The 26,776-nt window shown below is 35.2% G+C and overlaps 1 long non-coding RNA gene across 1 annotated transcript; it reads left to right on the top strand.

The window, feature by feature from the left end:
- The first annotated feature begins 596 nt into the window (after positions 1-596).
- LOC136043755 (uncharacterized) lies at positions 597-24,052 on the top strand. The gene is made up of 3 exons (XR_010621706.1): positions 597-673; positions 20,215-20,492; positions 23,900-24,052. It is a non-coding gene; the product is annotated as an uncharacterized LOC136043755 (long non-coding RNA).
- The last annotated feature ends 2,724 nt before the right edge of the window (positions 24,053-26,776 follow it).

The following is a 26,776-nucleotide window of genomic DNA, read 5'->3' as shown; positions in this document are numbered from 1 at the left end:
CTTTAGCAGGGCATGAGAAATTTTATATTTTCTCTTTGTTTAAAACAGCTTAATTCTTTTGCTTCAAGAATAACAAAACAAGAAGTCAATGATCATTGTATTTAGCAGTTATCATAAAATTAAAGCTCTATGATCACTGAGCAAGGTGAAGATCTACATCCTTAATGATAACAATCTAAAAGCTGCTGATCACAAATGATTATTTTTTTAACTGAGATATTCTTAGCCACTTACATTGGAAGTTTTTTTATCACACATTTCTGGAATTTGAAATCTCTCTGGAAACAGATCTTTCTTCCTTATGCTTTGGATATGGATCGCCACTATCTTTCTTTAGTTTCTTCTGATAAACCTCAGATAAATCCTGCAATTTCGTAAAATTTTTCCGTGGGGTTTTTACGTCATAACCCTGCGATAATTACATATGAAATTCTAGACCGGACTGAGAATTCTTCGAAGAATTCCAGACGGATGCAAAATTCATTCTGCATACTTGAGCTTTCGGACACACACATAAAATGCTTGGATTAGTCAGATAAGTAATCGGACAAGTAAAAGAACACGGGGTTGGTTTACTTTTGGCAACACTGCTGTGACCTTGACAGACGGGTACAGAAGCAGCTGAGGCATTTAAATTCAAGAGGCGTAGGCTAGTACAGAAAGCACAATTGCTGTAGGAATATGATGTTAATCTTTTCATCATCTAAATATATTTAGAAACCTGAGACCATTCTCTTTAGCATTTGGCTAGTAGGTCTTGTATGGACAATAGGCCTGAAAATCATTCCTGGATATGGTAACACCAGAGGAGAGGGGCTCTCCTGAAGGAAACACTATTAGACAAAAAGGAGAAGCTTCAATTTTGTCACAACCTGTCTAAACTGGAAACTGTGCTGCAAAGCAGCATAGTTTCCATACTAGGCCTATGGCACTTAGAAATGCTAATTCTAAAAGCACATTCATTTCTGGTTGACCCTCCTCCATTGGGTAAACTAAAAATGTGTAAAGTGGGCAGGGTTTTGAAGCCAAGGGAAAAGTTGGGGCTGTACAGATTATAGGGAAAATTCTAGTTGATTAACTTTTTGCTATCTTAGAAAGGGGTTAGGTTAGGAAAATGAAACTTTCAAGGATAGGTCTAAAGGCCTAAGTATGTCACAGGAAGGTACTTTGAAGTATCCACCTCCACTCCTTCTCTCTCTAGAGGGCCCTGAAGTTCACCTACATGACAGGTCTATTACCTATTGAAATTTTGACAAAGCAACATTTTACCTTAATTTTCAGTTACCATTTGCCTTTTCTCTGTATTTAGTTCTCAAAATGCAATTCCTGTTATTTGAGTAGAATTCTGAGCCATATCAATAATTTAGGAAATGTATTTGCATATCTTAAAAACCTTATAAATTGGGATTGAGCAAAGTTGTGAGGCTTAAAACAATTTTGTTGTACTTCATTCAAGCAGAAGATCAATTTTGCAAGGTTTTACTTTTATAACACACATATTTTTAAAGGTCAGGGCCCTCTAGAGGGAGAAGGAGTAGAGGTGGGTACTTCAAAATACCTCCCCTGGACACACTTTAGCCTTTAGACTCATCCCTGAAAGTTTTGTTTTCCTAACCTAACCCCTTTCCAAGAGAGCCAAAGTGAATCAACTAGAATTTTACCCAAATTATATTTTAAATAGCCTACTCATTCCATTTATAACTGGTAATTTCTGTAAGGTAGGAAGTTGAAAGATAAGTAAAAGACTCACATATCCATTAATGTTAATATTCAAGATTGTTCACTTTCAAGTTTAAACTAGTTAGCTGTATCTGCACAAATCAAACATTTGATTTTGCTTACAGATTCCTACTATAGAGCAAAGTGTATTAGTCCTTTAGTGGTTTGGGCAGCAGGGCAAGGTCTGTATTCTGATTGGTTGAATTGTTAGTTGATCAGAACACAGACCTTGCCCTGCTGCCTGCAGGGCTCATGGACTAATACACTTTGCTCATAGTAATGTTATCTGTAAGCAAAATCAGATTTTTTTTTTGTGCAGATACAGCTGGCTAGTTTAAACTCAAAAGTGAAAGTAAACAATCTTGGATATTAACATTAATGGATGTGTGAGTTTTTTACTTATTTTTTGACTTCCTACTATACAGAAATTACCAGTAATAACTAGAGTTAGTATTTAAAATATAATTTCATTCCTATTGTACAACCCTAACATTTCCCTCAACTTCAAAACCCTGCCAACTTTATGCATTTTTAGTTTGTTGAAGAGAGATCTTAGAAAGCTAAAAAATGGATGTGTTTCTAGAATTAGCATTTCTAAATGCTATAGTATAGAAACTATGCTACTTTGCATAATAGTTCCCTGTTTAGATAGCTTTTGACAAAACTAAAGCTTTACCAACAAAAAGAGTTGCTCCTTTAAATTTTTATGCTCTACAATGTCTAAAGTCATATCTATGACAATTGACAGTCACCCCCTTCCCTATTAGGCCTATAGCCCTAGTCTAGCCTAGGCTATATACAAAACTTAAGATTAAAAGTGATGATAGGCTAAATTTGGAGGAGTTTAATTTTAAGCCCTTTTTGGACCCTTGAAGATGAAACTTTTTCTATAATTTTTTAATTTTAAAGAAAGCTTAAAACATTGTTTTCAAACTTTCTAATTGATTATAAATCTTTTTTTGGAAGTCATTTAGTCCACAAGCATTTATTTGCCTCAATTCAGTTGGACATAAAATGTTTTGCTACCACAGTGATCATACTCTTACTTTTTAATGTTTCTGTTCATACCCAACTTTGTTGATAGGGTAGGCTAAGATACCCTGTAGTCAGACAGTTAGGGTGTAAAACTGTATGTAATTAAGCAAAATTATATAAAACTCAAACCCTTGCATTTTGTTACCAAATAGGAATTAAGACAAATTATATAGGCTATAGACTGTCAGTGAATAGCTAAAAACTTAATGCATCAATATGGTTGTTATTAGAATTATTTAAGATCAAACACTTGGCCTTATTAGCTTATAGACCTATGCCACCTAACACAAACTCTTTTTGGAAAAACCAAGTATCCTATTTTGATGTATATAATATTTCACTGTTTCAGTTTTATTCATATATTAACTGAAGTCTGATTGTCTTCTGATTTTAAAAATGTAGCTTTTATTGCTTGATATTTATTCTATAAATCAGAAATATTGAATATATTTTTTATGTTTAATTGCTTATCAAAATAGAGACCACATTATGAATTTTCAATGACAAATTATTAACCTAGTGAAAATTTCACCAAAAAGGCAGATAAAAAGCAGGGTCTTGGTGCTACATTCACATTGTGTCATACTGTAGTAAAATGGGACAATCAAAAAACCAATCTCTATTTTTCTAAAATGCCAAAAAAAGCAGCCTAATCACCACTTCAATAATTAAATGACTATAGAAAGTTGATTGCTTCCCCATCAAATTTTCTTAACAAGTATATGATTAGCTTTAATATTTTAACCACATACAGCACTCATAATTTTAAGTGCACTGATAGTCAACAGCAGATCTAAACTTTGGGTGCATGCTTTAAGCTAGAGTCTAAACCTAGAAAATACTGCCTTACCTTTCACATAGCCTTGGAATCTAAAAGTTGGAATTAAGGTTCTTGGTACAAACATTTTGACTATTTGACAAACATTTTCAACTAGGTACAAACCCAAAGTACAATTTTTATTTTGGGGTGGGGTAGGGGAACAAACCCCATAAATCTCCTCCTGAATGTTTGCCATGACTAAGAAGGCACCTGTTGTGTCAATCCATCTGGTTAGGGGACAACCTCTTGGGCGTTTCCTGCCATGCAGCATGGGATCAAAGTCAAAATTGTTCATAAGGGAGTGTTGGGGTGCATGTGAAGGAGATGTCCATACCAATGTAGTGTTCATTGGGCAAGTTGGACTGAGAAGGGCGTTTGAGCAGTTAATGCCAGGAGGTTCTTGTTGTTAACAAAATTGTGCCAGCATAGTCCTTCAATGTGGCAAAGATGTTTTGTTTGGGCTATATTTATGGTGCTAAGCACAGACTGAGTAGCTGGCCAAAGTTTGGCCCCATAAAGAATCACAGATCCCACCAAAGCATTGTATATGTGCATCTTGGTCCTATGGCTGATAGAAGGTTTCCTCCAAAGGGTACTTAGTCTCCCCACTACTGCTGAGGCTTTGGCAATTTGGCAACATTAGATCTTTAAGGATTGATCTGTTATTTGAGAGGATAGAGCCAAGGTATGTAAATTCCTCAACAATCTCAGCTGGTTTGTCACCAACCATTAGGACTGGCGGGGGATGCTGCAAGTTACAGGGTTCAACAAACATCACTTCTGTCTTCTACCAATTAATTGACAGACCTATCTTTAAGGCTTCATCAGCAAGAATTTGTAGGGCTTCTGTGAGCTTCAACGGTGAATCAGAGACAACAGCAAGGTCATCAGCATAGTCAGCATCTGAAAGTACTCTCACCATAATGCAACCCCAAACTGGAGACATTTTATGGTCCGAGTCATAATGTAGTTGATGACACAAATAAATAGTTCTGGGGCAGCAGCACAACCCTGACAGACTCCAGTATTGATTTTAAAAGATGAGCTGTGTGTCATTGACTTGCATGCAGCTCTAAGTCCCTTTGTGGAGCAGCTCAAAAAGGTTGCAGTACTTCACTGGTAGTCCCATTGTTTTCAGTATGAGCCAGAGTGATTGCTGGTCAACAGAATCAAAAGCAGTCTTGAAATCCACAAAGGCAACATATGCTTTTTGTTGAAATTCTTGAGTCTTTTCTATCAGCTGCCACATTGCAAATATTTGCTCCATGGTGGACCTTCCTGGCATGAAACCTGCCTGTTGGATTCTTTGTTGGCTTCTGAGGAAAGTGGTACAGTGGTCCAGGAGGGTCATAACAAAGAGCTTCCTGGGCACAGAGAGGAGTGTGATGCCATGATAGTTGGAGCAAATTCTGCGACTGCCTTTCCGTTTCCAGAGAGGCAGAATGATGCCCACTCGCCAGTCATTTGGAATCTATTCTGTACAAAATACTATGGAAAACAGTACTTGAAGCCAAAGAAGGGTTGCTGCCTCACCATATTTCAGCAGTTCTGCAGGGATACTACAGACTCCTGGGGCTCAGTTGTTTTTCATCCATTTCAGAGATTTCAAGATTTCTGTAGAGGTGAAAGGGTGGTGCACACTTGTACATGGGGCCTCAGGGGTGTTGGATGCAACTTGAAGAAGGTCAAGGGTTGGGTTGGCTAACACAGTCCAGGGTTAGAAGTGAAGAGAAGTGCTCCTTCCAGGCAGACAGTTGAGCGCTCTCGTCAGTTATAATATTTCCATCATTGGATATGATAGAGCCTAGGGAGGATGGCTTTCCATCTGAAAGATCCCAAAGGTGATTGTATAGAGCACATGTGTCACCCTTTCTGGCAGCCTCCTTGAGATCAGCGGCCTTTTTCTGGGTGAACAGCTTTCTGTCTCTGTAGAGGAATTTATTTCTTATGCTGTTTAGATGTCTGTAAGTAACCATGTCCTTTGCTAGGCGTGCTTTATGACACTGTTCAATAATATGTTGAGTTTTCTGCAATATCCAGGACTTTTTTCTGGGCTTCAGACGACCAATAGTACTTTTGGCAGAAAGCAATATGCTGTCCTTGAATAGTTGCCATGCTTCTTCAGATCCCAAAACTTGACCAAGACAGTCAAAATGGTTTGAGATGGGATACAGCATAGACCTGGCGCATGTTGGAGTTTGCAATATTGTTCAGGTCTAATTTGGGAGGATGGTGGTCACTTTTCTGGGCTTTCAAGCATAGTCTAAGGCTAGAGATGATAAGCCTGTGGCTGGTGTTTCCCAATTCTGCACTTCTGTAAGTTTGGCAATTAGTTATAGAGGAACGCCAGCATCAGGACACAATTATATAGTCTAACATCTTTTTTGTTTGTCTGTCATTGCTATACCAGGTATATTTGTGAACTTCTTTCCTTTGAAAAAGGGTATTGGTGATCACGAGATCATGCATGTTGCACAGCTGAAGGAGCCTTAGCCCATTGTTGTTCAAGTAGTCAGGTGTTACAGGTCCTAGAACATTATTCCAAACACTGTCTGTATCTCTGACAGTGCTGTTGAAGTTGCCAAGATGGGTTAAAACATCATGAGGGGATACTTTTGCTAGGATGCTAGACAGCTGGGTGTAAAAACAATCTTTCATCTCAACTGAGGCTTGGTTTATTGGGGCCTAGCAGACAATGATGGTCCATTTTCCATGTTTGTGCTGTTAGTATCCTGTCTGATATTTGCTTGTAAGAAAGGAGGCACCTCCTGGTCCGAGAGTCTAGCGCAAGTGCGACTCCATTAGTTTTGGTTCTCTGATCACCTGACCAGAAGAGGTGATAGCCTTCAACAATGTCTTCAGAGTCGTTTCCTATAAGGCGAGCTTCAGTTACACCTGCTACAGCCACACCAAAACGCTTGAGTTCTACTGCAAGCATTGATTTTGCTCCAGGGAAGTTAAGGGTCAGAACATTCCAGGTGGCCAGGCAAAGACCACCTTGGTCAATAAGGTTCAAACAATGGTCAAATTTCGGTCCAGGGACATGCTGAAGTCTTGAAGGGTAAAAAGAAGATCAATCATCCAAGGCTATTTGTTGCAATTAGGTTTGGGTGGAGGGTCGCAAGCCCAACCAACCCTAGGCCTGGGACCTGATTAGCTAGAGGAGTCTAACTATTGAAGGTCCCTGGGGTGGACTCCACCCACCTTGTGAGGTCAAGGCCACCCTTTACGTGGAGCGTTTAGTTAGGGGATTCCCCCATATCCAGTGGCACGTGGTCAGCAGACCAAGGTCTGCTTTATTCTGGACGGATTCAATAGTGATTAAAATTAGCAATAAAAATTAATTTGCCTCTTTTTTAATCTTATCTGCCTCTCCTTTATCATAGTGATAAATCTCTTTTTGGTGGTTGATTTCCTTTCTGTTTTAACTCCAAATAAGTGGATGACCACTAGAGCTCTGTCATTTGCTTTAAACTTTGTAAGTCTGTCATTCCACTATGTCTACACTATGAGCAGTGATACCTTTCTTGCTCTTGTTGCTACAATTTCACAGCTGTATAAGGAAAAATGGTTAATACGTATAATTGTCCGCAAACATCTTCTGGGGGATCGCTCAGCAAGGATGGAATTGTTTGGAGTGGCGTTTCCATGGGGGGGGGGGTATTTTACTTGGGAGGCATTTTTCAACTAAGGAAGAGTTTCCAAGGAGGGGAGTAGTAACTAATCAATGATAATGATTGGTGTATTTTCCTTTGCTCCTTTGAATTGACAACCATGGGATATTCCCTCAGATAGCTGTGATGTTGAGGTAATATGGGTTAGGACCACGCCCATTCATATATTGTTGGATGGACAATGAACTTTACAAGTTACCTTGATCCACAACTTTTAGCTCCCCTGGTATTACTATTTTAAGATTTTGACAAATAGGGATCCCCCAAATGCCATTCCGTGTATCTTTCGATTAAAAGGACCCATAGAAATGAAACTTTTCAACAAAGCTAGCCCTTTGGACAAATCTCAATTATTTTCATTTTTGAACATTGTTTTTATCTATTACAAATGGGGATTCTCAGCTAATCATATTTGCATCTTAAGATTGGAAGGGTCTATTTGCTGAAACCTTTATTGAAGCTAGCTCTTGAGACAAATCTTATTTGTTTTTAGTTTTAAACAGCGTTTTGAGTTTTTACAATTTGGGGTTCCCCTTTCACCCTTTTTATAGTTTAGGATTGGAATGAAACTATAAATGAAGCTAGCTGTTGAGGTAAATTTATTTTCAATTCTGAATATCTCTTTGTTTTTTTACAAACAGAGATTCCCCACCCAGCCCTTTTATGTCTTAGAATTGGGATGAAACTTTCAACACAGCTAGCTCTTGTGGAAATATAATTTAGTTTCATTTCTTAATATCGTATTTAGCTTTTACAAACAGGGATTTCCTCTTCGCCATTTTTATATCAGGATTTAAGGATCTATCTGGATGAAATTTTCAACAAAGCTTGCTATTTAGGTAAATCTCATCTGTTTTTAATTCTGAGCATAGTTTTTAGTTTCTTCTTCTCCAAAAATATCCCCCCCTCCTCTCTGCCAAAAAAAATCACGTTACAAATATCATCTTTGGAATTGAAACAGGACTATCAATTTTTAGAACTATCATATTTTCAATTCTGAACATCTCTTTCGTTTTTTACAAACAGGGATTCCCCACCTAGCCCTTTTATGTTTTATGATTGGGATGAAGCTTTCAACAGAGCTTGCTCTTGTGGAAATATCATTTAGTTTCATTTCTTTATATCGTTTTTAGTTTTTACAAACAGAGTCCTTGCTATTTTAACATCAGCATTTAAATATATATTGGGATGCAATTTTCAACAAAACTTGCTATTTTGGTAAATCCCATCTGTTTTTAATTCTGAACATAGTTTTTAGTTTCCCCTGCTCCAAAAAATACCCCCCCTCTCTTCCAAAAAAAATCAAGTTAGAAATATGATATTTGGAATTGAAACAGAACTATCAATTTTTATGGCATTTTTTTACATCATGACTTAAATTTTATCATGACTGAACTGACCTACATTTTTTTTATTACATGGCTAGAAATAATTATAATAATCTAACTGATTTTCATAATGAACGAAATAAACATTAACAGGAACATACTTTTCTTTTTTTTAAATGCCATTGCATTTACATGTCACTGACATACATTTTATTGCATAGTTAGAAATTACTACAATCAAATAATTGGTTTTTATAATCAAAGGGTTAAGTTTAGTCATTCATGATCAGACATGGTGAGTCCTAATTGAGAACTGTTAGCCATACTTGGATGCACCAAAAAAAAGAAGATTTCACGAATTTTATACAATAAGAGAATATTTATTATTTAAAAAAATGTCATTGCACTTGCATGCCTCTGACCTACATTTTTTTATTACATGGTCAGAACTAATTATAGTCAAGTAAACATTTTTCATTCCCAATGAGTTAAATATAGGTCTAGTCAAGAATGTTTAGACATGATGAACCATAATTAAGAACAATCTTCTTTAAGAAGAATATCTTTGCACTTACATGTCACTAACTTACATTTTTTTTTATTGCTTGGCCAGAAATAATTCTAGTCAATTAGCCGTTTTTCATAATTATAGTTTAATCAAACATGATCAGACGCGATGAATCATAATCAAACCATCTTAAAAATAATAAATTATTAAGAACAATTAACAACACTTTGGTGAACTAAAAAGTCATAAGAAGATTTCACAAAATACATTAAACAAATCATAGCTGTTGTAAATCCCTTTTTAGTATATCTAATGAGATTTTATATGAATCGTTTAACTGATCTGACACTTTTGTTGCAGACATTTCCGTGTTCAAATTGTCCAGTAATAAAAATGAAGGAAGTCAGAGCTACAATAAAACCAATATCTAAATTAATAAAATGTTTTCTGCTCTCATTAGTACTCTATTAAAGTGTTGAAAAAACTTAGATCTAAATCTTGGGAAATAAGGTAACTCTATATCACAATACACATTCTTTAGATCATATTCATAGCCATCATTTTATCAAATCCGACTTGTCAATAACAGTTTTAGATATTTCACATGGCACATCTGTCACATTATTGTGGCTTAGATACAATCATAAAACATCTTGTGCTAATATATATAATTCACATCCTTTAACTCGAGGCTGTAGCAAAATATTTGAATTTCATTTATTTTCTGAGTGAAAGGAATTAAAGATCTTGCTACTCCTTTTGTTTGAGAAGTATTCTTTTGCTTTTTCATATAAGTTTATTGCGTGGTTAGAGTTTCTGGAATTTCCCTCTCCTGAACTCAATGTTTCCTAGCTCTTCTAGCCCCCTCAGGGAATGGGGGCCAATCATCTAATTGGTTATCAGAAGCGGATATTCCTGTTGTTGTATCTCCAATATCCAATGATGATAGCCTGAATGAAACCATGATTACTGTCTCTGAGTCCCCAATCCCTGAAACTGATAACCTGCCAAATGAGGATTTTCATACAGTGGGCTGAAAACAGAAACGAAAAAAGCCTTCTATGAGTCCTCCTGAAATAATTGGACTCTCAAACTCAGTCCCAGCTGTGGAGATAAAGGACAAACCCATTATCCTTTTTACTCCAACAGTAAAAGATCAATCTTTCTCTATCAAAAATATTGCTAATATTAGATTGAATCTTTTCAAAGCTTTTAGATGCAGCTTCACTGTGAATGTGAACAGAGATGGTTCACTAACAGTTATGTTTCTAGACAAAAATGAAGCCTGAATTCAGAAATGAAAGGCTGGACTTTCTGGATGTTCATCGTATGGGCAAGCTAGATTCTAAGGGAACAAGAAGTAGTAAGAGTGTCCTCTTTATCTTACCTGCTAGTTCCCAATTTGACTCGGTTTTCCTTTTTGGTCAGCAAAAAGCTCATAAAATATACCAAGAAATACCTCTCCAATGCTCAAAATGTTTTAAGCTTGGTCACTCATCTAAGTATTGTTCTTCTTCTGAACCAGGGTGCCCTAGTTGCCTTGGTAATCACTCCTTGTCTACAGAAATTAGATGTGCTGAAGTGCCTAAATGTACAAACTGTGATGGTAGACATCAATCAACAGATCACAATTCATGTCCTAAATATGTTCAACGAACTAAAGTTTTAAGGATTGCTCTTCAAGAAAATGTCCCTTTCCCTATAGCTGCAATGGAGCTGGCCAAGCTCTCCAAAGTACCATCAGGTCCAAGAATTAATGAGCCCAAGGAAGTGAATTTGGCCCTTCCTCAAAAACCCTGGCTACAGGTCCATAAGAATGACCAAAATCAGGCACTCATACCTCCTACTGAGACTTCTTACCCTCTGTTGGCTAAGGAGCATCCCAAGGTGGCTGAAGCTAGTCCATCCCTCAACAATCCTAGAGCTAATCTTAAATCTTGGTCTGAAAGAGTGACAGCTTTCCCTAATATTTCTACTCAAGCCATCACTATGCAAGATAGAGTTGGACCTCATATTACTAATTTAATTAAATATGTTGCATCAGTGGACCTAATCTTACAATCAAATATGGCTAAAGATAAAAAAGCCAGTATAACAAAAGAAATTGCAGAACACTACTTTTCCAATTCTATTTTCAATGAAATAGGAACAGAATTATCATCCATTCTCTCAAAGTATAATGCATGTCACCTATTCAACTCTTCCTATGTTAGCTAAGCTGCAGATCCTACAATGGAATTGCGTCTCTTTAAATTCAAATTAACTTGCTGATTGTATCCAATTTGCAAATGATCATAGAATTGGGATTATTTGTCTACAAGAGACTAATCTTCATCAGTACAAGAAAATCAAAATGCCTGGGTACAAGTGCTACAGGAAAGATAGATCAACTAACAGAAAGGGAGAGGGTGTTGCAATCTTTGTTTATGTTTCAATCCAACACTCCCCTCAATCCTTAACTATCTACAGGGATGAAATAGATGTTGTAGGTATAATAATTACCTTAGCCAATGGTAACCATTTTGCCATAAAATCCTTTTATAATCCATGTGGGAGTAAGGACATCGAAAGTATCTTGGAAGCAGAATTATCAGGTAATAATACCTTTATTTTTGGTGATTTTTAATGTCCATAGTCCTCTCTGGGAACAATCAGCTGGTACCAACAAAGCAGGAAGAGGAATAGAGTACATATTGTCCAATTTTCCAGACACCTTGATTTTCACTGCATTTGACTTTCAGACCAGATATAATATTTCTTCTAACTCTTTCTCAACTATAGATTTGCTTCTAGGTCCTTCTTCATATTATGATCTAGTTCAGATGGTAAAGGTGTTGTCTCTTCAATCTGATCATTGTGCAATTCTTACATCATTTCAAGATTTATACTACACTCCAAAACTCTACGTCCCTACATTTATTAACTCCAAAGGTAATTGGTCCCCTTTTCATGAGATATTAAATGAAGTACAATTTTCCTTTGTTTCTTCTAATTCTGATATTAATGCCATTGAGTCTAATTTGAGATCCATCCTGCTAGAGTCAGCTAAATTGGCAATTCCAATGACTAGGGTGCATTTTTAAAATGGCTCCAAAAGACCCGAGAAGTGGTGGAACGATGAGTGTAGGGTTGCAGTTCTGGCAAAAAGAAAGGCTTGTAAAATGTTTCAAAAGCACCCATCTCAGTCAAGAGCAATCTCTTATAAGCAGTCATGTGCTAAGGTGAAACTACTTTGTAGGAGAGCTAAACAGAGTACATGGCTGAATTTCAGCTCAAGTATCAGTTTTAGAACCCCAATTTCAAAGGTCCACAATTTCATTAGCCAACTAAATAGTGGAAAGCAGCCTAATGATGACCGTAGATATGATATCATTCAGGATGGTTATCCAATTGTCTCAGATAAAAAGAAGGCAGATCTGTTTACTGATATTTTTAAAAATGATTGCTTAGATTTTCATCCCATCCGACCTCCTTTTTGTAATCTCCCTATTACCTGTTCTTATAAGGGTACTCTGATGAAACCTTTTTCCCAAGATGAATTTTGTGTAGCACTTAATTCTCTTAACATCAAGTCTTCCCCAGGTTATGATGGTATTTATATGAAGTGGATTTTCGAGTCCCCAAAGGTGGTTCATACAGCCCTCTTAAGTCTTTATAATCTTATTTGGTCAAGTCAAAAGTTCCCAGATGCTTGGAAGATTGCTCAGGTATTTCCAGCTCTAAAACTTTCTTGTTCATGTAGTGATCTTACGTCTCACCATCCTACATCGGTATTACCTTCCTTTAGTAAAGTTCTGGAAAGGCTTGTCTTATCAAGAATTGAGTGGTTTGCTGAAGTCAACAATCTCTTTCCTAGTGAACAAACAGTTCAGAAAAGGACATAGCTCTTTAGACAACATTAACCGGCTAGAAATTGATGTTTGTAACTGTTAAAATAAGACATGTCACAATGGCTGTTCTGTTTGACTGGTCGGATGCCTATGGAAACGTAGTTCACAATAAATTATTGGAAATCCTAATAAATCTTGACTTCCCGTATTCTTTTATAAGTTTTATAAAGTCTTTTCTAACTGATAGATATTTTTGCGTTCAAGTAAATCAGTCTAGAGGTGAGCACTGTTCCATTACAAGAGGACTTCCCCAAGGTGCAATATTGAGCCCTCTTCTATTCAACTTGTATGTTTCTGAATTTCAAGTATCTCATGCATCATTTGGCCTTTATGCAGATGATTTGATTATTTGGAAGTTGGGAAAGGATATTGGCCTTCTTCAAAGCCTTATTCAACAGGATATAAGTTTAGTCTAGAGATTCTCTTGAGCATTTGGCTTTCCAATCTCAATCAGCAAAACTAAAGCCATTATATTTACTAATGGTACTGCAGATCCTCCTAATCCACTGACAATTTTCTCAAGGGAGATCCCATATTGCAATTCAGTGAAGTTACTTGGTTTATTAATGGATTCTAAAATGCAGTGGCATGAACATATTAATTCTTTGAAATCTCTGATTATTCAGAGACTGTATTCTAAAGAGACTTGCTGGAAGTAAGTGGGGATTTCACCCAAAAATTATTTTGGATTTTCACAAATTATATATTCGTTCAAATATAGAATATGGGATTCAAATTTTTTCAGCTCGTCCTCCATCCTCATTCAAAATCCTTGAATCTTTACAAAATTCTGCTATTCGAATAGCTTTGGGTGTGCATAAGCATACTCCTCTGTCAAAGTTAAGAATACTGTCGGGATTGGTGTCCCTAAGTGAAAGAGCATCCAGTCTAAGGATAAAATATTTCTCGCAAATCCAGGCTTATGGAGCCAAGCATGCTGTATATGCACGTACCTTTGCTGAAAAGTCAGCCTGTCCCATTGCCCATTCATCATGGAATCAGTTTCAACTGGAGGTCCCAAACTGGAATCAACATTCGCTTTATGCATATCCCTTTACTGAGTCCCCCCCCATGGGAAATGAGTCCTCCAAGCTGTCAAGTAGAACTTATGTCTATTAGTAAAGATTTGATTCCTAATTATGAGAGCCAGACTATTTTGGCTGAACACATCTCAAAGGCTTACCCCAACTACAGAATAATATATACAGATGGATCTGTCCAGAGGGAAAGAGCTGGAGCAGGAGGATGTATCCCATCCCTGAATTTGAACATCTATTCTCCTCTCCCATTGGGATCTTCTATCTTGTCTGCTGAACTATGTGCCATTCGCCTGGCCTTGGATGCACTTATAAATTATAACATTGAATCTGAAAATATACTCTGTCTCTCCGACTCTAAATCAGCATTACTATTGATCCAAAATATTAATAGAATTGCCAATGACAAGGATTTATATAATATTAGAAGACAGCTTTTTAATCTTGAGATCAAAGAAAATGAAGTTTATTTTCAACATATTCCTAGTCATAAAGGCATCAAATATAATGATATGGCTGATTCTCTAGCAGCAAAGGCTTCCATGTTATTTCCTAGTCCTTCCTTTGACCTCAATTCACGAGATATTATCAGGCGAAGATCCAAAGGTAATCACAGTAAATTAATGTTATCTCCATTTCATACAAGATTAAATACAGTACTATATTACCGGCTGAAATCAGGTGCCCTACTTCTAAATAGCTTGTTATTTAATTGGAAGCTACATCATTTCCCTTTATGCCGAATCTGCTTTTCAGCAGAGGAAACAATCCAGCATATATTATTTGATTGCCAGGCTCAGAGTGAGGAGACTGTTGCTCTTAAGCGTTTCTGCTCCTTGGCTAAGATTCCAAATACTTATACAGCTATCCTGGATTCTAACCTGCCATGGGAAATTGATCGTGAGATATTCAAGGCAGCAATTGATACCTTAAAGAAGAGAAATATTGTTTTAATAAAGATTAAAGATTGAAGAAGTCAATTTTCAAAAGGACGTGATTTATCCAGGTTTTGATTGTGCAGAAGAGAGCAGGAATGAGCAGGAAGAGCCGTATTGGTACCGGCCGGCCTAGTGGCCTTAAACTGCTGGGGACAGGTAGCTCAGGTACTCGCACTTCCCACAATCAATAACAGTGTATTATTGTTCATAATTCCATATATTCATTGTTTGCAGACTGGAGGAGAATAGCGCTTCCAGTGGCTAGTTTTTCTGAAGAAGAAGTCAAAGAGGTGAAAGGACTTCTTATTAGTCCATATACCTCCCTACAATTTTTGGAACTGGAACTGGGTCAAATTAGAATAAACCGTAAGAAATCTTACGCTAATATATGCAGTTTACTAAATTTAACTGGCTAAATTAACAATTAAGCTTAAGCTTACACGTCCAGTTATCAGACATCTATCTATCATAGCCATCAACAACAAATCAAATATAATAGCAATAGTTTTTAGAATTCCAGATAAATTATCTGTCATACTATAGTGATCTAGATACAATGGTCTGACATCTTATACTAGTATAGGCCTGCAAAGTACTTCATTTAACTAACTAGATTCATATATTTTTAGATTGTCCATACACGCTTGAACACATTTATAATAAAACCAGTTATTTTCTTGGTGAAATCAAGCCTATTCCACTTCCTAGCAGTATTCGATCTAACGACGACCTTTGAAGATACATATGAGGCAATGTATGAATATTGCAACATCTCAAACGCGGGTAACAGCCTGTCAAATTAAAGAATAGAACTGTTTAATACCAAATTTCAAAACATTTTAAATGGAGATATCTTTTCTCAAAGATTCAGAAGAATGAAGTTGAAGCCAATGCACTAACGACCTCTATAATTTTTTTTAGCAGTCTAAATGGCATATCTAAAACAATGCAAATCAAAGACTCAGGATGAACAATCCTGAACAAAGGCTCATGGAGGAGAAAATCCATTCCACTATAATATATGTAACAACAGTTCTCTCAAAATCCAAATTTAACTATACTTATGAGAGTTTGTACTGGGGGAAAACCATATAAATTTCAGGTGTGTACTATAGCAATTTTTTGGAAAGCCATGTTTATCCAAGCATAGGAAGATTCAAACAAGGAGGAACACCAGTTTACCCCCCCCCCCCCCAAAAAAAAAAAGAAAAAGAAAAATGAAAGAGTTTAAGTCCTTTGTTCAAGCTATAATGATTGCTCTAAATTTATTGAGTAGGAGTGAAATGATGTTCTATTTTGTAATGTAATATTAAAATATACTATTTCTTTCTTAAACATTGTTATTAATTTACCTTGAAAGGTATACGAGTGATTTTATTTTACCTACTGTAATAATTACTCAATTTTCATAGATGTCTGACGGGAATAATAAGATAAATAATTGGCGATCCTCAAATAAGATTATATAAGAAAACAGATGGGATAAAAATTCAGCAAACGAAACTTAATGTAACGACAATAAAATGACGATTAACAGCAATCAAAGGACCGAATTAAAAGTATTCTTGAACTGTGTCTTTAATATATGGAAAGAATATTAGGAATGTTTTACAAGTTCTTTGAATAATCAAGATGAACTGAAATGAAAGAAAAAAAAGTGGGAATTCTGAGGATAGAATACGAGCTGCAATAGAAAAGTAGCAAAGCTGGCGATAATGCAAACGATTTGGAAGCCCTTTGCTGTAGTCCTTGAGAGAGCACGTGCAGAAGAACCCTCTCATTGCTCAGTTCAAGTGTGTAGCCTACTCCCTCTGTTATCTATGTGATTTTTGAGACTGTAATTAGTGAAGTTGTGTTTTTGTTGTGTGTCATGCAACATGGAAAATCGGACTTTCAAGCAACGTTGTGTTGTAAATTTTGTGTTAAGCTTGAGAATCGGCAGTTGTAACGTTTGGAAAGTTAAAATGGGCCTAAGGACAGGATATTTTTATCCCTAACTAAAGTTGTTTCTGGTGCAAAGCGTTTTTGGAAGGTAGAGAAACTGTTGAAGGTAAACAACGTTCAGGGCGGCCTTCGACATTTAAAATTGATGAAGACAATGAACGTGCGAAAACTCTTGTGAGATCAGACCATCGTTTAACACTACAAATGACGAGTGAACAATTAAATTATATTTACCGTCCATCAAATTTTGAGTGAACGTTTGTACATGCAACAGGTCTGTGCCAAATGTTACCGAAAAGCCTCGGAATTCGACTTTAGGACATGCGAAAAAAAGTGTCTTGATCTTCTGGACCAGATCGCTAATGAGAAAGATTTCCTTAGCTATGTAAGCATAGGTGATGAATCACCTCTAACCCTTTGAAGACAGGTTGGATCTTGTGCAGGCCATATTTGTGGCTAAGGTTGAGAGTGTAGGCCATGTTCCTGGGTACTGGTGTCCTGCCCTGTCTCTATCTTCCAACAGGGATGTTCCTAAGTGCACCTCAAAGTCGTGGAAGGGTGGACCTTCCCACGAACTGCCTACCTCTAGTTCATCGGGTGCTAATGCAATAGAGTGACCAAAGGCCTGGAGAACCGTCGGTCAACCAAATTGCCAGGAAACATCAGGAAAAAGTTGGACCAAAAGAGATCAAACTGCTACGGCGTTCCTGGTAGGCGACGCACCAAGGAAACCGGTGACCTTGGTGGAAAATCAGCTAGCCGGTCCTGCATCAGTGACATTACTCAAAGAAATGAAAAAAAAAACAGATGGCGAGATGAAATCTTGGCATAACGTCGATAGAAAGGATGACAAACCGCTTCGGGGATTCCAGAAGCATGGTCTCAATTGGGACAAGGCGAGGCTAGAGTTTATTATACCACTCACAGAAGACAGAACCCAATGGAAACATTTGGTCCAGCAGCTTTTTGATGCTGAGTTGGGCTGAATAGCCTGTGTCTTGTCTTAAGTAAGTTACGGTGACGAATCGTGGATTTTTTTTAATCCAGCCCTGATACTAAGAGCCAAAGTATGGAGTGGCACACTCCAGACTTTCGTCGATTAAAGAAAGCTCAAATGAGTAAATTGAAGATCAAACAAATGCTGATTTCCCCTACTTTTTTTCTTTTTTTTTGTTAACAGAATGGGAATTATCCACAAAGAATTGGTTCCTTTAGGATAAACTGTCCGCCAATTGTTTTATAAAGCCGTTCTTTAAAGGATCCGAAAAAGGGTCATTCTTGTGAGACTAGACATTGCAGAGAAATGATTGCTCCATCACCACAACGCCCGATTGTCACACTGCTCTCTCCATAGCGTAACTTTAACCTCAAAAGGCATTCCCGTACTTCCCTATCCCCTTTATTTCCAAGATCTCAGTCACTGTGACTTCCTCTTTTTTCTCCTGTTTTAGGAATTCGGCCTTTAGGACAAACTGTTAACCAATTGTTTTATAGAGCGATTCTTTAAAGGATCTAAAAAAGGGTCTTTCGCGTGAGACTAGACATTGCAGATATATTGCTCTTTCCATAACGTAATTTTTAATCTCAAAAAGCATTCCCATAGTTCCCCATGCCCTTTACTCCCTTGGCCTAGGTCACTGTGTCTTCTTCCTTTTTCCTAAACTGGAAATCGCCCTCAAAAGACCTTCATTTGAGGACTTTAGAAACCATCCAAAACACTGTAACAGACATGCTGAAGACCAAAACCAGTAGAAGACTTCCAGCACTTCTACGAAGAGCTGGGACAACGTCTTCATCGGTGTATAGTTGCCCAAGGGAACTAGTTTGAAGAGGATAACATTGATGTTTGAACTCAATAAAAACTTACTTTTCTACCACACCTCGTACATTCAACAGAAAATACAAGAAATGTAAACACTCGTGATTCATATAAAATGAGAATAAACTTTATAGCTTATACAATAGAAGAGAATGATTATCATTACAGCAGGCTCAAAGTAGAAAAAAGTACCCACATCACTGCCAGAAAATTCATGAAACCATCGTCAATCAAGAGATTAAATGTTCAATATGAAGGAAAACAAATAGGAAGATTGAAAGAGGAGACAGAGGAAAAAAAGGTGTCCATATGATGATGATTATTATAGTTCACGCTCTTGATTTCGTAAGATAGAAAGGCGTTATAAGAGCCCTAGAATGCTCAAGGCTGCCTTTTTGTTACTTTAAGGAGAACTATTCATAGCATGACCTGGATCATAGCACTATCATGATCATGAAAACTATATTTGATATGTAATAGCAATGACCGGATTCAGAATTGAAGAACAATTAAGGTATGGTCCCAAAGTAAATATAATGAACACAACCACCACGTAGGATGGATTAAAAGTAATAGTCAACCACATAGAGGAAATTGGACTGGGTTAAATGTTGGATATCAGTAATAAGTAGGAACAGTTCTGTTTTTTTCTGTATAAAGGTTTGAATAAAAGGATAAAACCATAGAAAGTATCCAACAGCAGAATGTAAAACTATTCTCTGAGAGTTATCCTTCAAATTTGGGTCAGTTCTCTTTTTTAAAACATACTTGGCTACAAATTTATGGCCATTTGCTCCATTTTAGGCAACCTTATAAATAAAAGCTTCATTTCCGTTTTGTCCACTGTGCCTCTTTATGATTATATAGAAGGAAAAAGTATTTTCAACTGAAAGTAAGGAGCAACACTGGAAGTTCAAACGAACAGAAATTATTTCATATGCGAAGGAGGCTGCCCCCTACTCAATCCCTTGGTCTATACGGTAAACCTGGAGTTTTTGTCCCAATTCTTTGAGGTCGGCTCGTGAAACTCAAAGGTCATTTCATTTTGAATAAGAAGCTTTTTTTTAAAAAGGTCATAAAAAGCTTTAGCGTAAATAGCAAAGGACTGAGGAGTGGGTATCCCCCTTCATAGACAGAATAATTTCTGTTCGTTTTTAGTTTTAATGTTGCCTCCCACTTTCAGTTGAAAAAACTTGTTTTTTTTTTATTTAGTCCCAAAACGGCTCATTGTATAGCTCGAAAATCAACCACCTTTCCATGATATTGCCAAAGATGGAACAAATGGAACAGAGGAGAAGTATGGAAAAAAATGTATCAATGGAGCAATGGAACAAATGTACCAAACATGGAACAGATAGAATGACCCCAAAAAAACTAATATTTCTTACAAGAGAAAAAAAATAAAAGATTTTGAATTATTGATATTTTTTGCATGCGTTGTTGAAACAAACACAATAATTGCATAAATAGTCGATATAATTCGAAGCTAATTTTTTTTCTAGGCATAGGTGACCTTAAAGGACTCTAGGAGCCTCTACGGTCGCATACTACTTCAACACGAAGAAAAAATCTGCTTTTTGTGATTACATCCATTTCATAAATACTAACAATGTCGTGGATTGGAAAGATCATGTCATGGCAAATTTCCAGGGAAAGTGAAGACACCTCCAACTTGGTTGATAGTGAAAATTTGGGATGCCTCGAAAGCCAAGATTATGTCATAGAGTCGAACAGCGTAGTCATGAAAGAGAAGAAGATCTCAGATATTACATTATCACAGGTTTACTGTTTTTTAGTTTCTGAGCATAATTTTCCTCATTTCTAACCTTTCTCTTTCTGTGCTTTCCCTTATTTTCTGTTTTCTTTGTCGGTGTATTTTTTTTTTCTTTAGGCCATTTGTGCTTCAAATTGTAACAAAGCCAAATTTTATTTTGTTACTTGCTCACGATTGAACTGAACTTTTTTTCCTAAATTAGATAAGACTCCCATAAAAGTTTAACTTATTTTTACATGTATCATGTCCAAGCCTTTTATGCCAGAACTTTAAGAAGCTGTCAAGAATATAAAATCAGCGCCTGGATTTGATGAACTACTCCTGTGACCCCAATTATTTGGAAAGTTGGGAAAAAAATATGTAGATTATTTCTGTGATCTAATTTCTCTGTTCTCTTTTAGACTCCCTGCAGCAATAACTACAACTATTGCACTTTTTTTTTTTTAAAGAAATGTGATTATGAACTTCTTCTACAACTTTGTGTATAGGAAACTCCTATTCCGTCTGTGGGTAATGTTAAGTTTCTTGAATTTATTTTACATTTAAGAAGAAAGCAGCAGAAATATATTTGCTCTTTAAGAATGAGTGGATTTAGGGGGAATTACCCTATTAAAAGAAATAGTGGCTTCAAAATAGGGATCCCCCTTAAAAAATTTTACTAAGTTCTTGATTTTCATGAAGTTTGTATTAGACCCAAAATGGAATGTGATTTTTTTTTCGTTTTTTGTGAATTCTACTTCTTTCCTTTTCAAATCTCTTGAAACATTGCAAAATTCCGCTATCCGTCGTGAAACTGCATAAACGTACTCCCTGTGTCAAACTAAGAACATTTTCTGGTCTTTGATCTCTGAATGAAAGAGCCTCAAAACATAGTAAGCGATATTTTTTAAAGTCTGAAGATCATGATTGACGGCATATTGTTTTCGTACATATCTTTTGCCAAAATTTTGTCTCTCATAATACAGCTTCTGTTTGGACCAGCTTCCTTTCAGTATCCCTTTATTGTAACCCTCCACTTCAAGCCAAAAATCGCTTTTGTCAAATAAGGAGGTGCAATAAACTTCAATTAAGAACAAGTCTAATAATTTCCGTGAACATCGGTGATGGTTGGTGATCGGTCTATTGATGGATCAAGTAAAATACATGGTACAGATGCTTCCTCTTATATTCGGTCTTTAACCATAATATTACCATGTCTCTGTGCAAATAAACATATACTTGTTTTGACTGAAACCCAGTCAGATGTGTCTCTGCTGAGCCAATCTACTTTTCTTAATACAAATCGGAAGATAATTAGCACACCAGATTTTAATCTGAGGAGCAATGGTAATGAGCTCAAGGTCCAGCATATCCCTGTCTTAAGGGAATCAACTTAGATTGAACAACGCACTTAGTAGAAAATAATGCAACAGGTTACCACTGAAAGATTGTCTTTGAAAGTGGAATAGCATGCTTTAATTAAAGTATAAAGCCAAGGTCTGTCATTCTCCATGTTATCTTGTCTGTTTTGGTCAAGGGGACTGACCATAATCTGTAATCGGTTGAAAGCCAGATATTTTTCTTCAAAATTTAGTCCTTTTTCAGTTTTGTAAATCATATATATGCTGAAATTTCTATCAGTCCGAAGAAATACTCAGTATCTTTTTTTTGGATGTCCACCTGCTCTACGAGATTCCAGTACTTGAAAATACTATACCCAGGATACGAAAATTCAAGGAACTTTTTGGTTCTTAATATTACCCATCTAATTGAATCATCTTTAAACAATTGATGACGTCGTAATGAAGAGGATGGCCTGCTAAATCTTAGATAGTTTTTAACATTCACAGTAGCTGTTGAACAGACCAGTCAAGGGACTTCATTGTTGTTCCTTCATCTTTGAGAACTTTCAAGGACCTCCTAGCATCAGAAAAAGAAGAAGTTTTCTGAGTATAAAAAAAAAAAACTAAATGTTGCTGCTAGTTTATCCGTTGAACAAAAAGAACCCTCCAAAAAGGCGAAGAAAAAAAGTTCCATGTGAATAGGATCATTTATTTTTGAAATGGTTCTTTTTTTTTACGAGTTATAGGCTTTTCTATTTATTTGTTCTAGTTACATTTTCAATATTTAAAGACCAATAGGTCTTTAAATAAAGAACGGTCTTATGGTCTTTAAATACCCAACCTAATCTTCATGGTGTGTTTAAGAGTGTTATAAAAGTTAACTTATTAAAAGGTATATGTCCAGGGCATTTGTTACTCCTTAAGCAACTTTTGTTTGAAAAAGGATTATGTGGGTGCCCTTTGATGCATCAACTCTTTGATCATATGCTGTTATTACAATGAAGTCACTTTGATTTATTTTTGGGGAACATTCTTTGAAAAAAAATATGAATTGTTTAGTAAAAAAAACAAAAAAAACAAATTACCTTGTAAAAATACTATTACATTACTATGAAAGGTGCTAAGAAAAATCGAATAAAAGTCGAATTCTTCTTACACAGCAGGATGTTTCAGGAAAGCTCTATTCGATATAAAAAAGGGGGAAACTCATATTAGGCCTAAATAACTTGAACACACTTCATTGTACACATAACTAGGTATGTATAGATCTGACCTTTAAGGAAATTAGGACCAAAAAACAAAACGGGAATTTATAGGCCTTTACTTCTTTATTTTTCCAGCTAGTTCTTACCTACTTGTCTGATATCGACTAATCCCAAAAAAAGGTACATTACCTAGTGGCTTCTTTAAGCCATTCTTCAAAGGATTTCAGTTTTGCAGTTTTCCCTCATTTAATATCTCATTTCCGGTGAGATGCATCCCCTACTGGACCTTTTTTTTTCTGCTTTTGTATCAAAGCTAATATTAGTTTATTAAAGGTCATAAATATCCCCACTTGCATACAGAGGTGGTCTTTTGGCTTGTAGAATGATAGTCTGCTTAGGGATTACGTCTGTAATTTGTCTCAAACCTATTTACACACAGCAGGATGGAGGACTGGGGAAGTTGCATGTTTCCTTTAAATTAGAAGAGTTAACAGGGACTTTTTGAGAGGAATTCAGACCGTCCATGTCTTTCTACAAGTCCTCGAATTTCCTGAAGTTAGAATTTTGGTTGTTTATGCCCTTTGTAAATGTAAGCCCTTTGAAATATGTTTATGCCCTTTGTAATATGCTTTGTTTGTAAAGAGATAAAACATGTTTTCAAGGGTTTGATTAGAATTTTGAATATTTAGACAATTAAGTTTCCTGTGCAACTCTTTTGGAAATAAGTCACAATTTAGATATCCAAATGCCCATAATTTGTTTTGGATTCACCAACAGCAATGAGAGCTCAACCTCCAAACCTCAAGTTTTTTGCGCTGTTAAACCTCTCTACTACTACTACTACTGTTAACAACAGTCTTGCTTTGCTTATTCTCCCTGTTTTTAGGTTCTAACAGCAGTTGTTGTATCCATTGGCACTTTTATGATGTCATACGGTCTGGCATATACATCTCCTGCTTTGATATCAATGTCTGAAAATTCAACGTACTTTCCTGTTACATCAGAAGAAGTGAGTTTTCTATGCTTTTTTTTCTTGCAAAATTCAATGAGATATGTCTAAATGAGTCTGAAGAGAGTTGGGCTAATGGAAAATAGTCGGGCTAATGGCTAATGGTATAATTTAATGATTCATGTGAATGTGTAAACTTTACCATTCTCTATCGACAGGATTTTTAGACGGAATTTGTGTTATTTGCTCTTGCAGAATCCCTTGAATACTTTAAAAGGGCATCAGTTGGTTAAGCATGCATGTCGGTATTACACAACAGAACGTTTTACCTTCTTTTGAAGAATCTATATATATATATATATATATATATATATATATATATATATATATATATATATATATATATATATATATATATATATATATATATATATATATATACTAGCTGTTGGGGTGGCGCTTCGCGCCACCCCAACACCTAGTTGGTGGGGGCGCTTCGCCCCCCCCCCAAGCCCCCCCGCGCGCGTAAGTCGTTACGCGCCATAATAGTTACGCGCCATTGTAGTTGTGTCCCTATGTCCCACCTGTGAATATAGATAGATATATATATATATATATATATATATATATATATATATATATTATATATATATATATATATATATATATATATATATATATGGTTTTAACTACGTAAAACTTGCGAATATACAACATTCTTTGCTGTCCCATTGTCTTTGCATATAAATAGATTGTCAGGTTTACCGACTCTTGAACATGCAACATATAATGGTCCATGGGAAAACAGTCTGTATTCAGATCTATACCTCATGATTCTAATGATTGCCCTTGAGCTTTGTTGATGGTGATTGCTAATCGACCATTCCCTGTCCCGGTCGTCATTTATATCCCCCTGTTTCCCCCGGTGTCCCCGTTGTTGTTGTGTCCCTGTGTCCCGGTCGTCATTTATATTCCCTGTGTCCCGGTCGTCATTTGTATCCCGGTGTCCCGGTCTGTATATACATTCGTTTTTTAGTTTTGTTTTTCTCCTTTATTTTTTTCCTTTTTTTTCTTTTTTAGTTTATTAGATTTTTAGATTTTTTAGTTTTTTTTTCTTAGTTTTTAGTTTTTTTCTTTTTAGTTTTTTTGTAGTTTTTACCTTCTTTTTAGTTTTGTTAGTTTTTTTTTTTACTTATGTCCCTGGTCGTCATTTATACTTTCTGTGTCCCGGTGCTTTGTTGATTGCTAATCGAACATTCCTTTTGTCCTGGTCGCTTTCTCTTTGAGTGTCGTCATTTATTTTTTTCTTTTTTAGTTCTTTTAGTTTTTACCTTTTTTAGTTTTTTTTAGTTTTTTAGATGAAAATTTTTTTTAGTTTTTTCCTTTTTTTCTTTTTAGTTTTTTATTGGTTTTTACCTTTATTTTAGCTTATTTTTCAGTTTTTTTCCTTTTTTTTATTTTTTTTTTATTTTTTATTTTTTTTAGTTTTTTACCTTTTTTTAGTTTTTTTAGTTTTTTTAGTTTCTTAGCTTTTTTACTTTTTTTATTAGTTTTTAGTTTTTTTGTAGTTTTTGCCTTTTTTAGTTTTTTCAGTTTTTTTTTTAGTTTTTTATTGGTTTTTACCTTTATTTTAGCTTATTTTTCAGTTTTTTCCTTTTTTTTAGTTTTTTTTAGTTTTTAGGTTTTTTTAGTTCTTTACTTTTTTTTAGTTTTTTTAGTTTTTTAGCTTTTTATTTTTTTTATTAGTTTTTAGTTTTTTTTTGTAGTTTTTGCCTTTTTTTAGTTTATTTAGTTTTTTAGCTTTTTTATTAGTTTTTAGTTTTTTTTGTAGTTTTTTGCCTTTTTTTAGTTTTTTTAGTTTTTTAGCTTTTTATTTTTTTTATTAGTTTTTAGTTTTTTTTGTAGTTTTTGCCTTTTTTAGTTTTTTCAGTTTTGACGTCACCTGATCCACAGATCCATTAGTTTTTTCAGTTTTTTTTTTAGTTTTTTATTGGTTTTTACCTTTATTTTAGCTTATTTTCAGGTTTTTCCTTTTTTTTAGTTTTTTTTAGTTTTTAGTTTTTTTAGTTTTTTTAGTTTTTTTAGTTTTTTTAGTTTTTTAGCTTTTTTATTTTTTTTATTAGTTTTTAGTTTTTTTTGTAGTTTTTGCCTTTTTTTAGTTTTTTTAGTTTTTTAGCTTTTTTATTAGTTTTTAGTTTTTTTTTGTAGTTTTTGCCTTTTTTTAGTTTTTTTTAGTTTTTTAGCTTTTTTATTTTTTTTATTAGTTTTTAGTTTTTTTTGTAGTTTTTGCCTTTTTTTAGTTTTTTCAGTTTTGACGTCACCTGATCCAGTTTTTTCAGGTGACGTCACCTGATCCACAGAACCACACACAGACACTTATTTTTATATATCTTCTATCTATATATATAAAAATAAGTTGTCTGTCTGTCTGTGGATGGATGGATCAGGTGACGTCACCTGAAAAAAACTGGATCAGGTGACGTCAAAACTGAAAAAACTAAAAAAAGGCAAAAAACTACAAAAAAAAACTAAAAACTAATTAAAAAAAATAAAAAAGCTAAAAAACTAAAAAAACTAAAAAAAGGCAAAAAACTACAAAAAAAACTAAAAACTAATAAAAAAGCTAAAAAACTAAAAAAACTAAAAAAAGGCAAAAACTACAAAAAAAAACTAAAAACTAATAAAAAAAATAAAAAAGCTAAAAAACTAAAAAAACTAAAAAAAAGGTAAAAAACTAAAAAAACTAAAAACTTAAAAAAACTAAAAAAAAGGAAAAAAACTGAAAAATAAGCTAAAATAAAGGTAAAAACCAAT

This window comes from Artemia franciscana, unplaced genomic scaffold (assembly GCF_032884065.1).
Source record: "Artemia franciscana unplaced genomic scaffold, ASM3288406v1 Scaffold_933, whole genome shotgun sequence".
In the NCBI taxonomy this organism is placed as follows: domain Eukaryota; kingdom Metazoa; phylum Arthropoda; class Branchiopoda; order Anostraca; family Artemiidae; genus Artemia; species Artemia franciscana.
The sequence above is the reverse complement of the archived record's forward strand: the minus strand, read 5'-3'. Positions and strand labels throughout refer to the sequence as shown.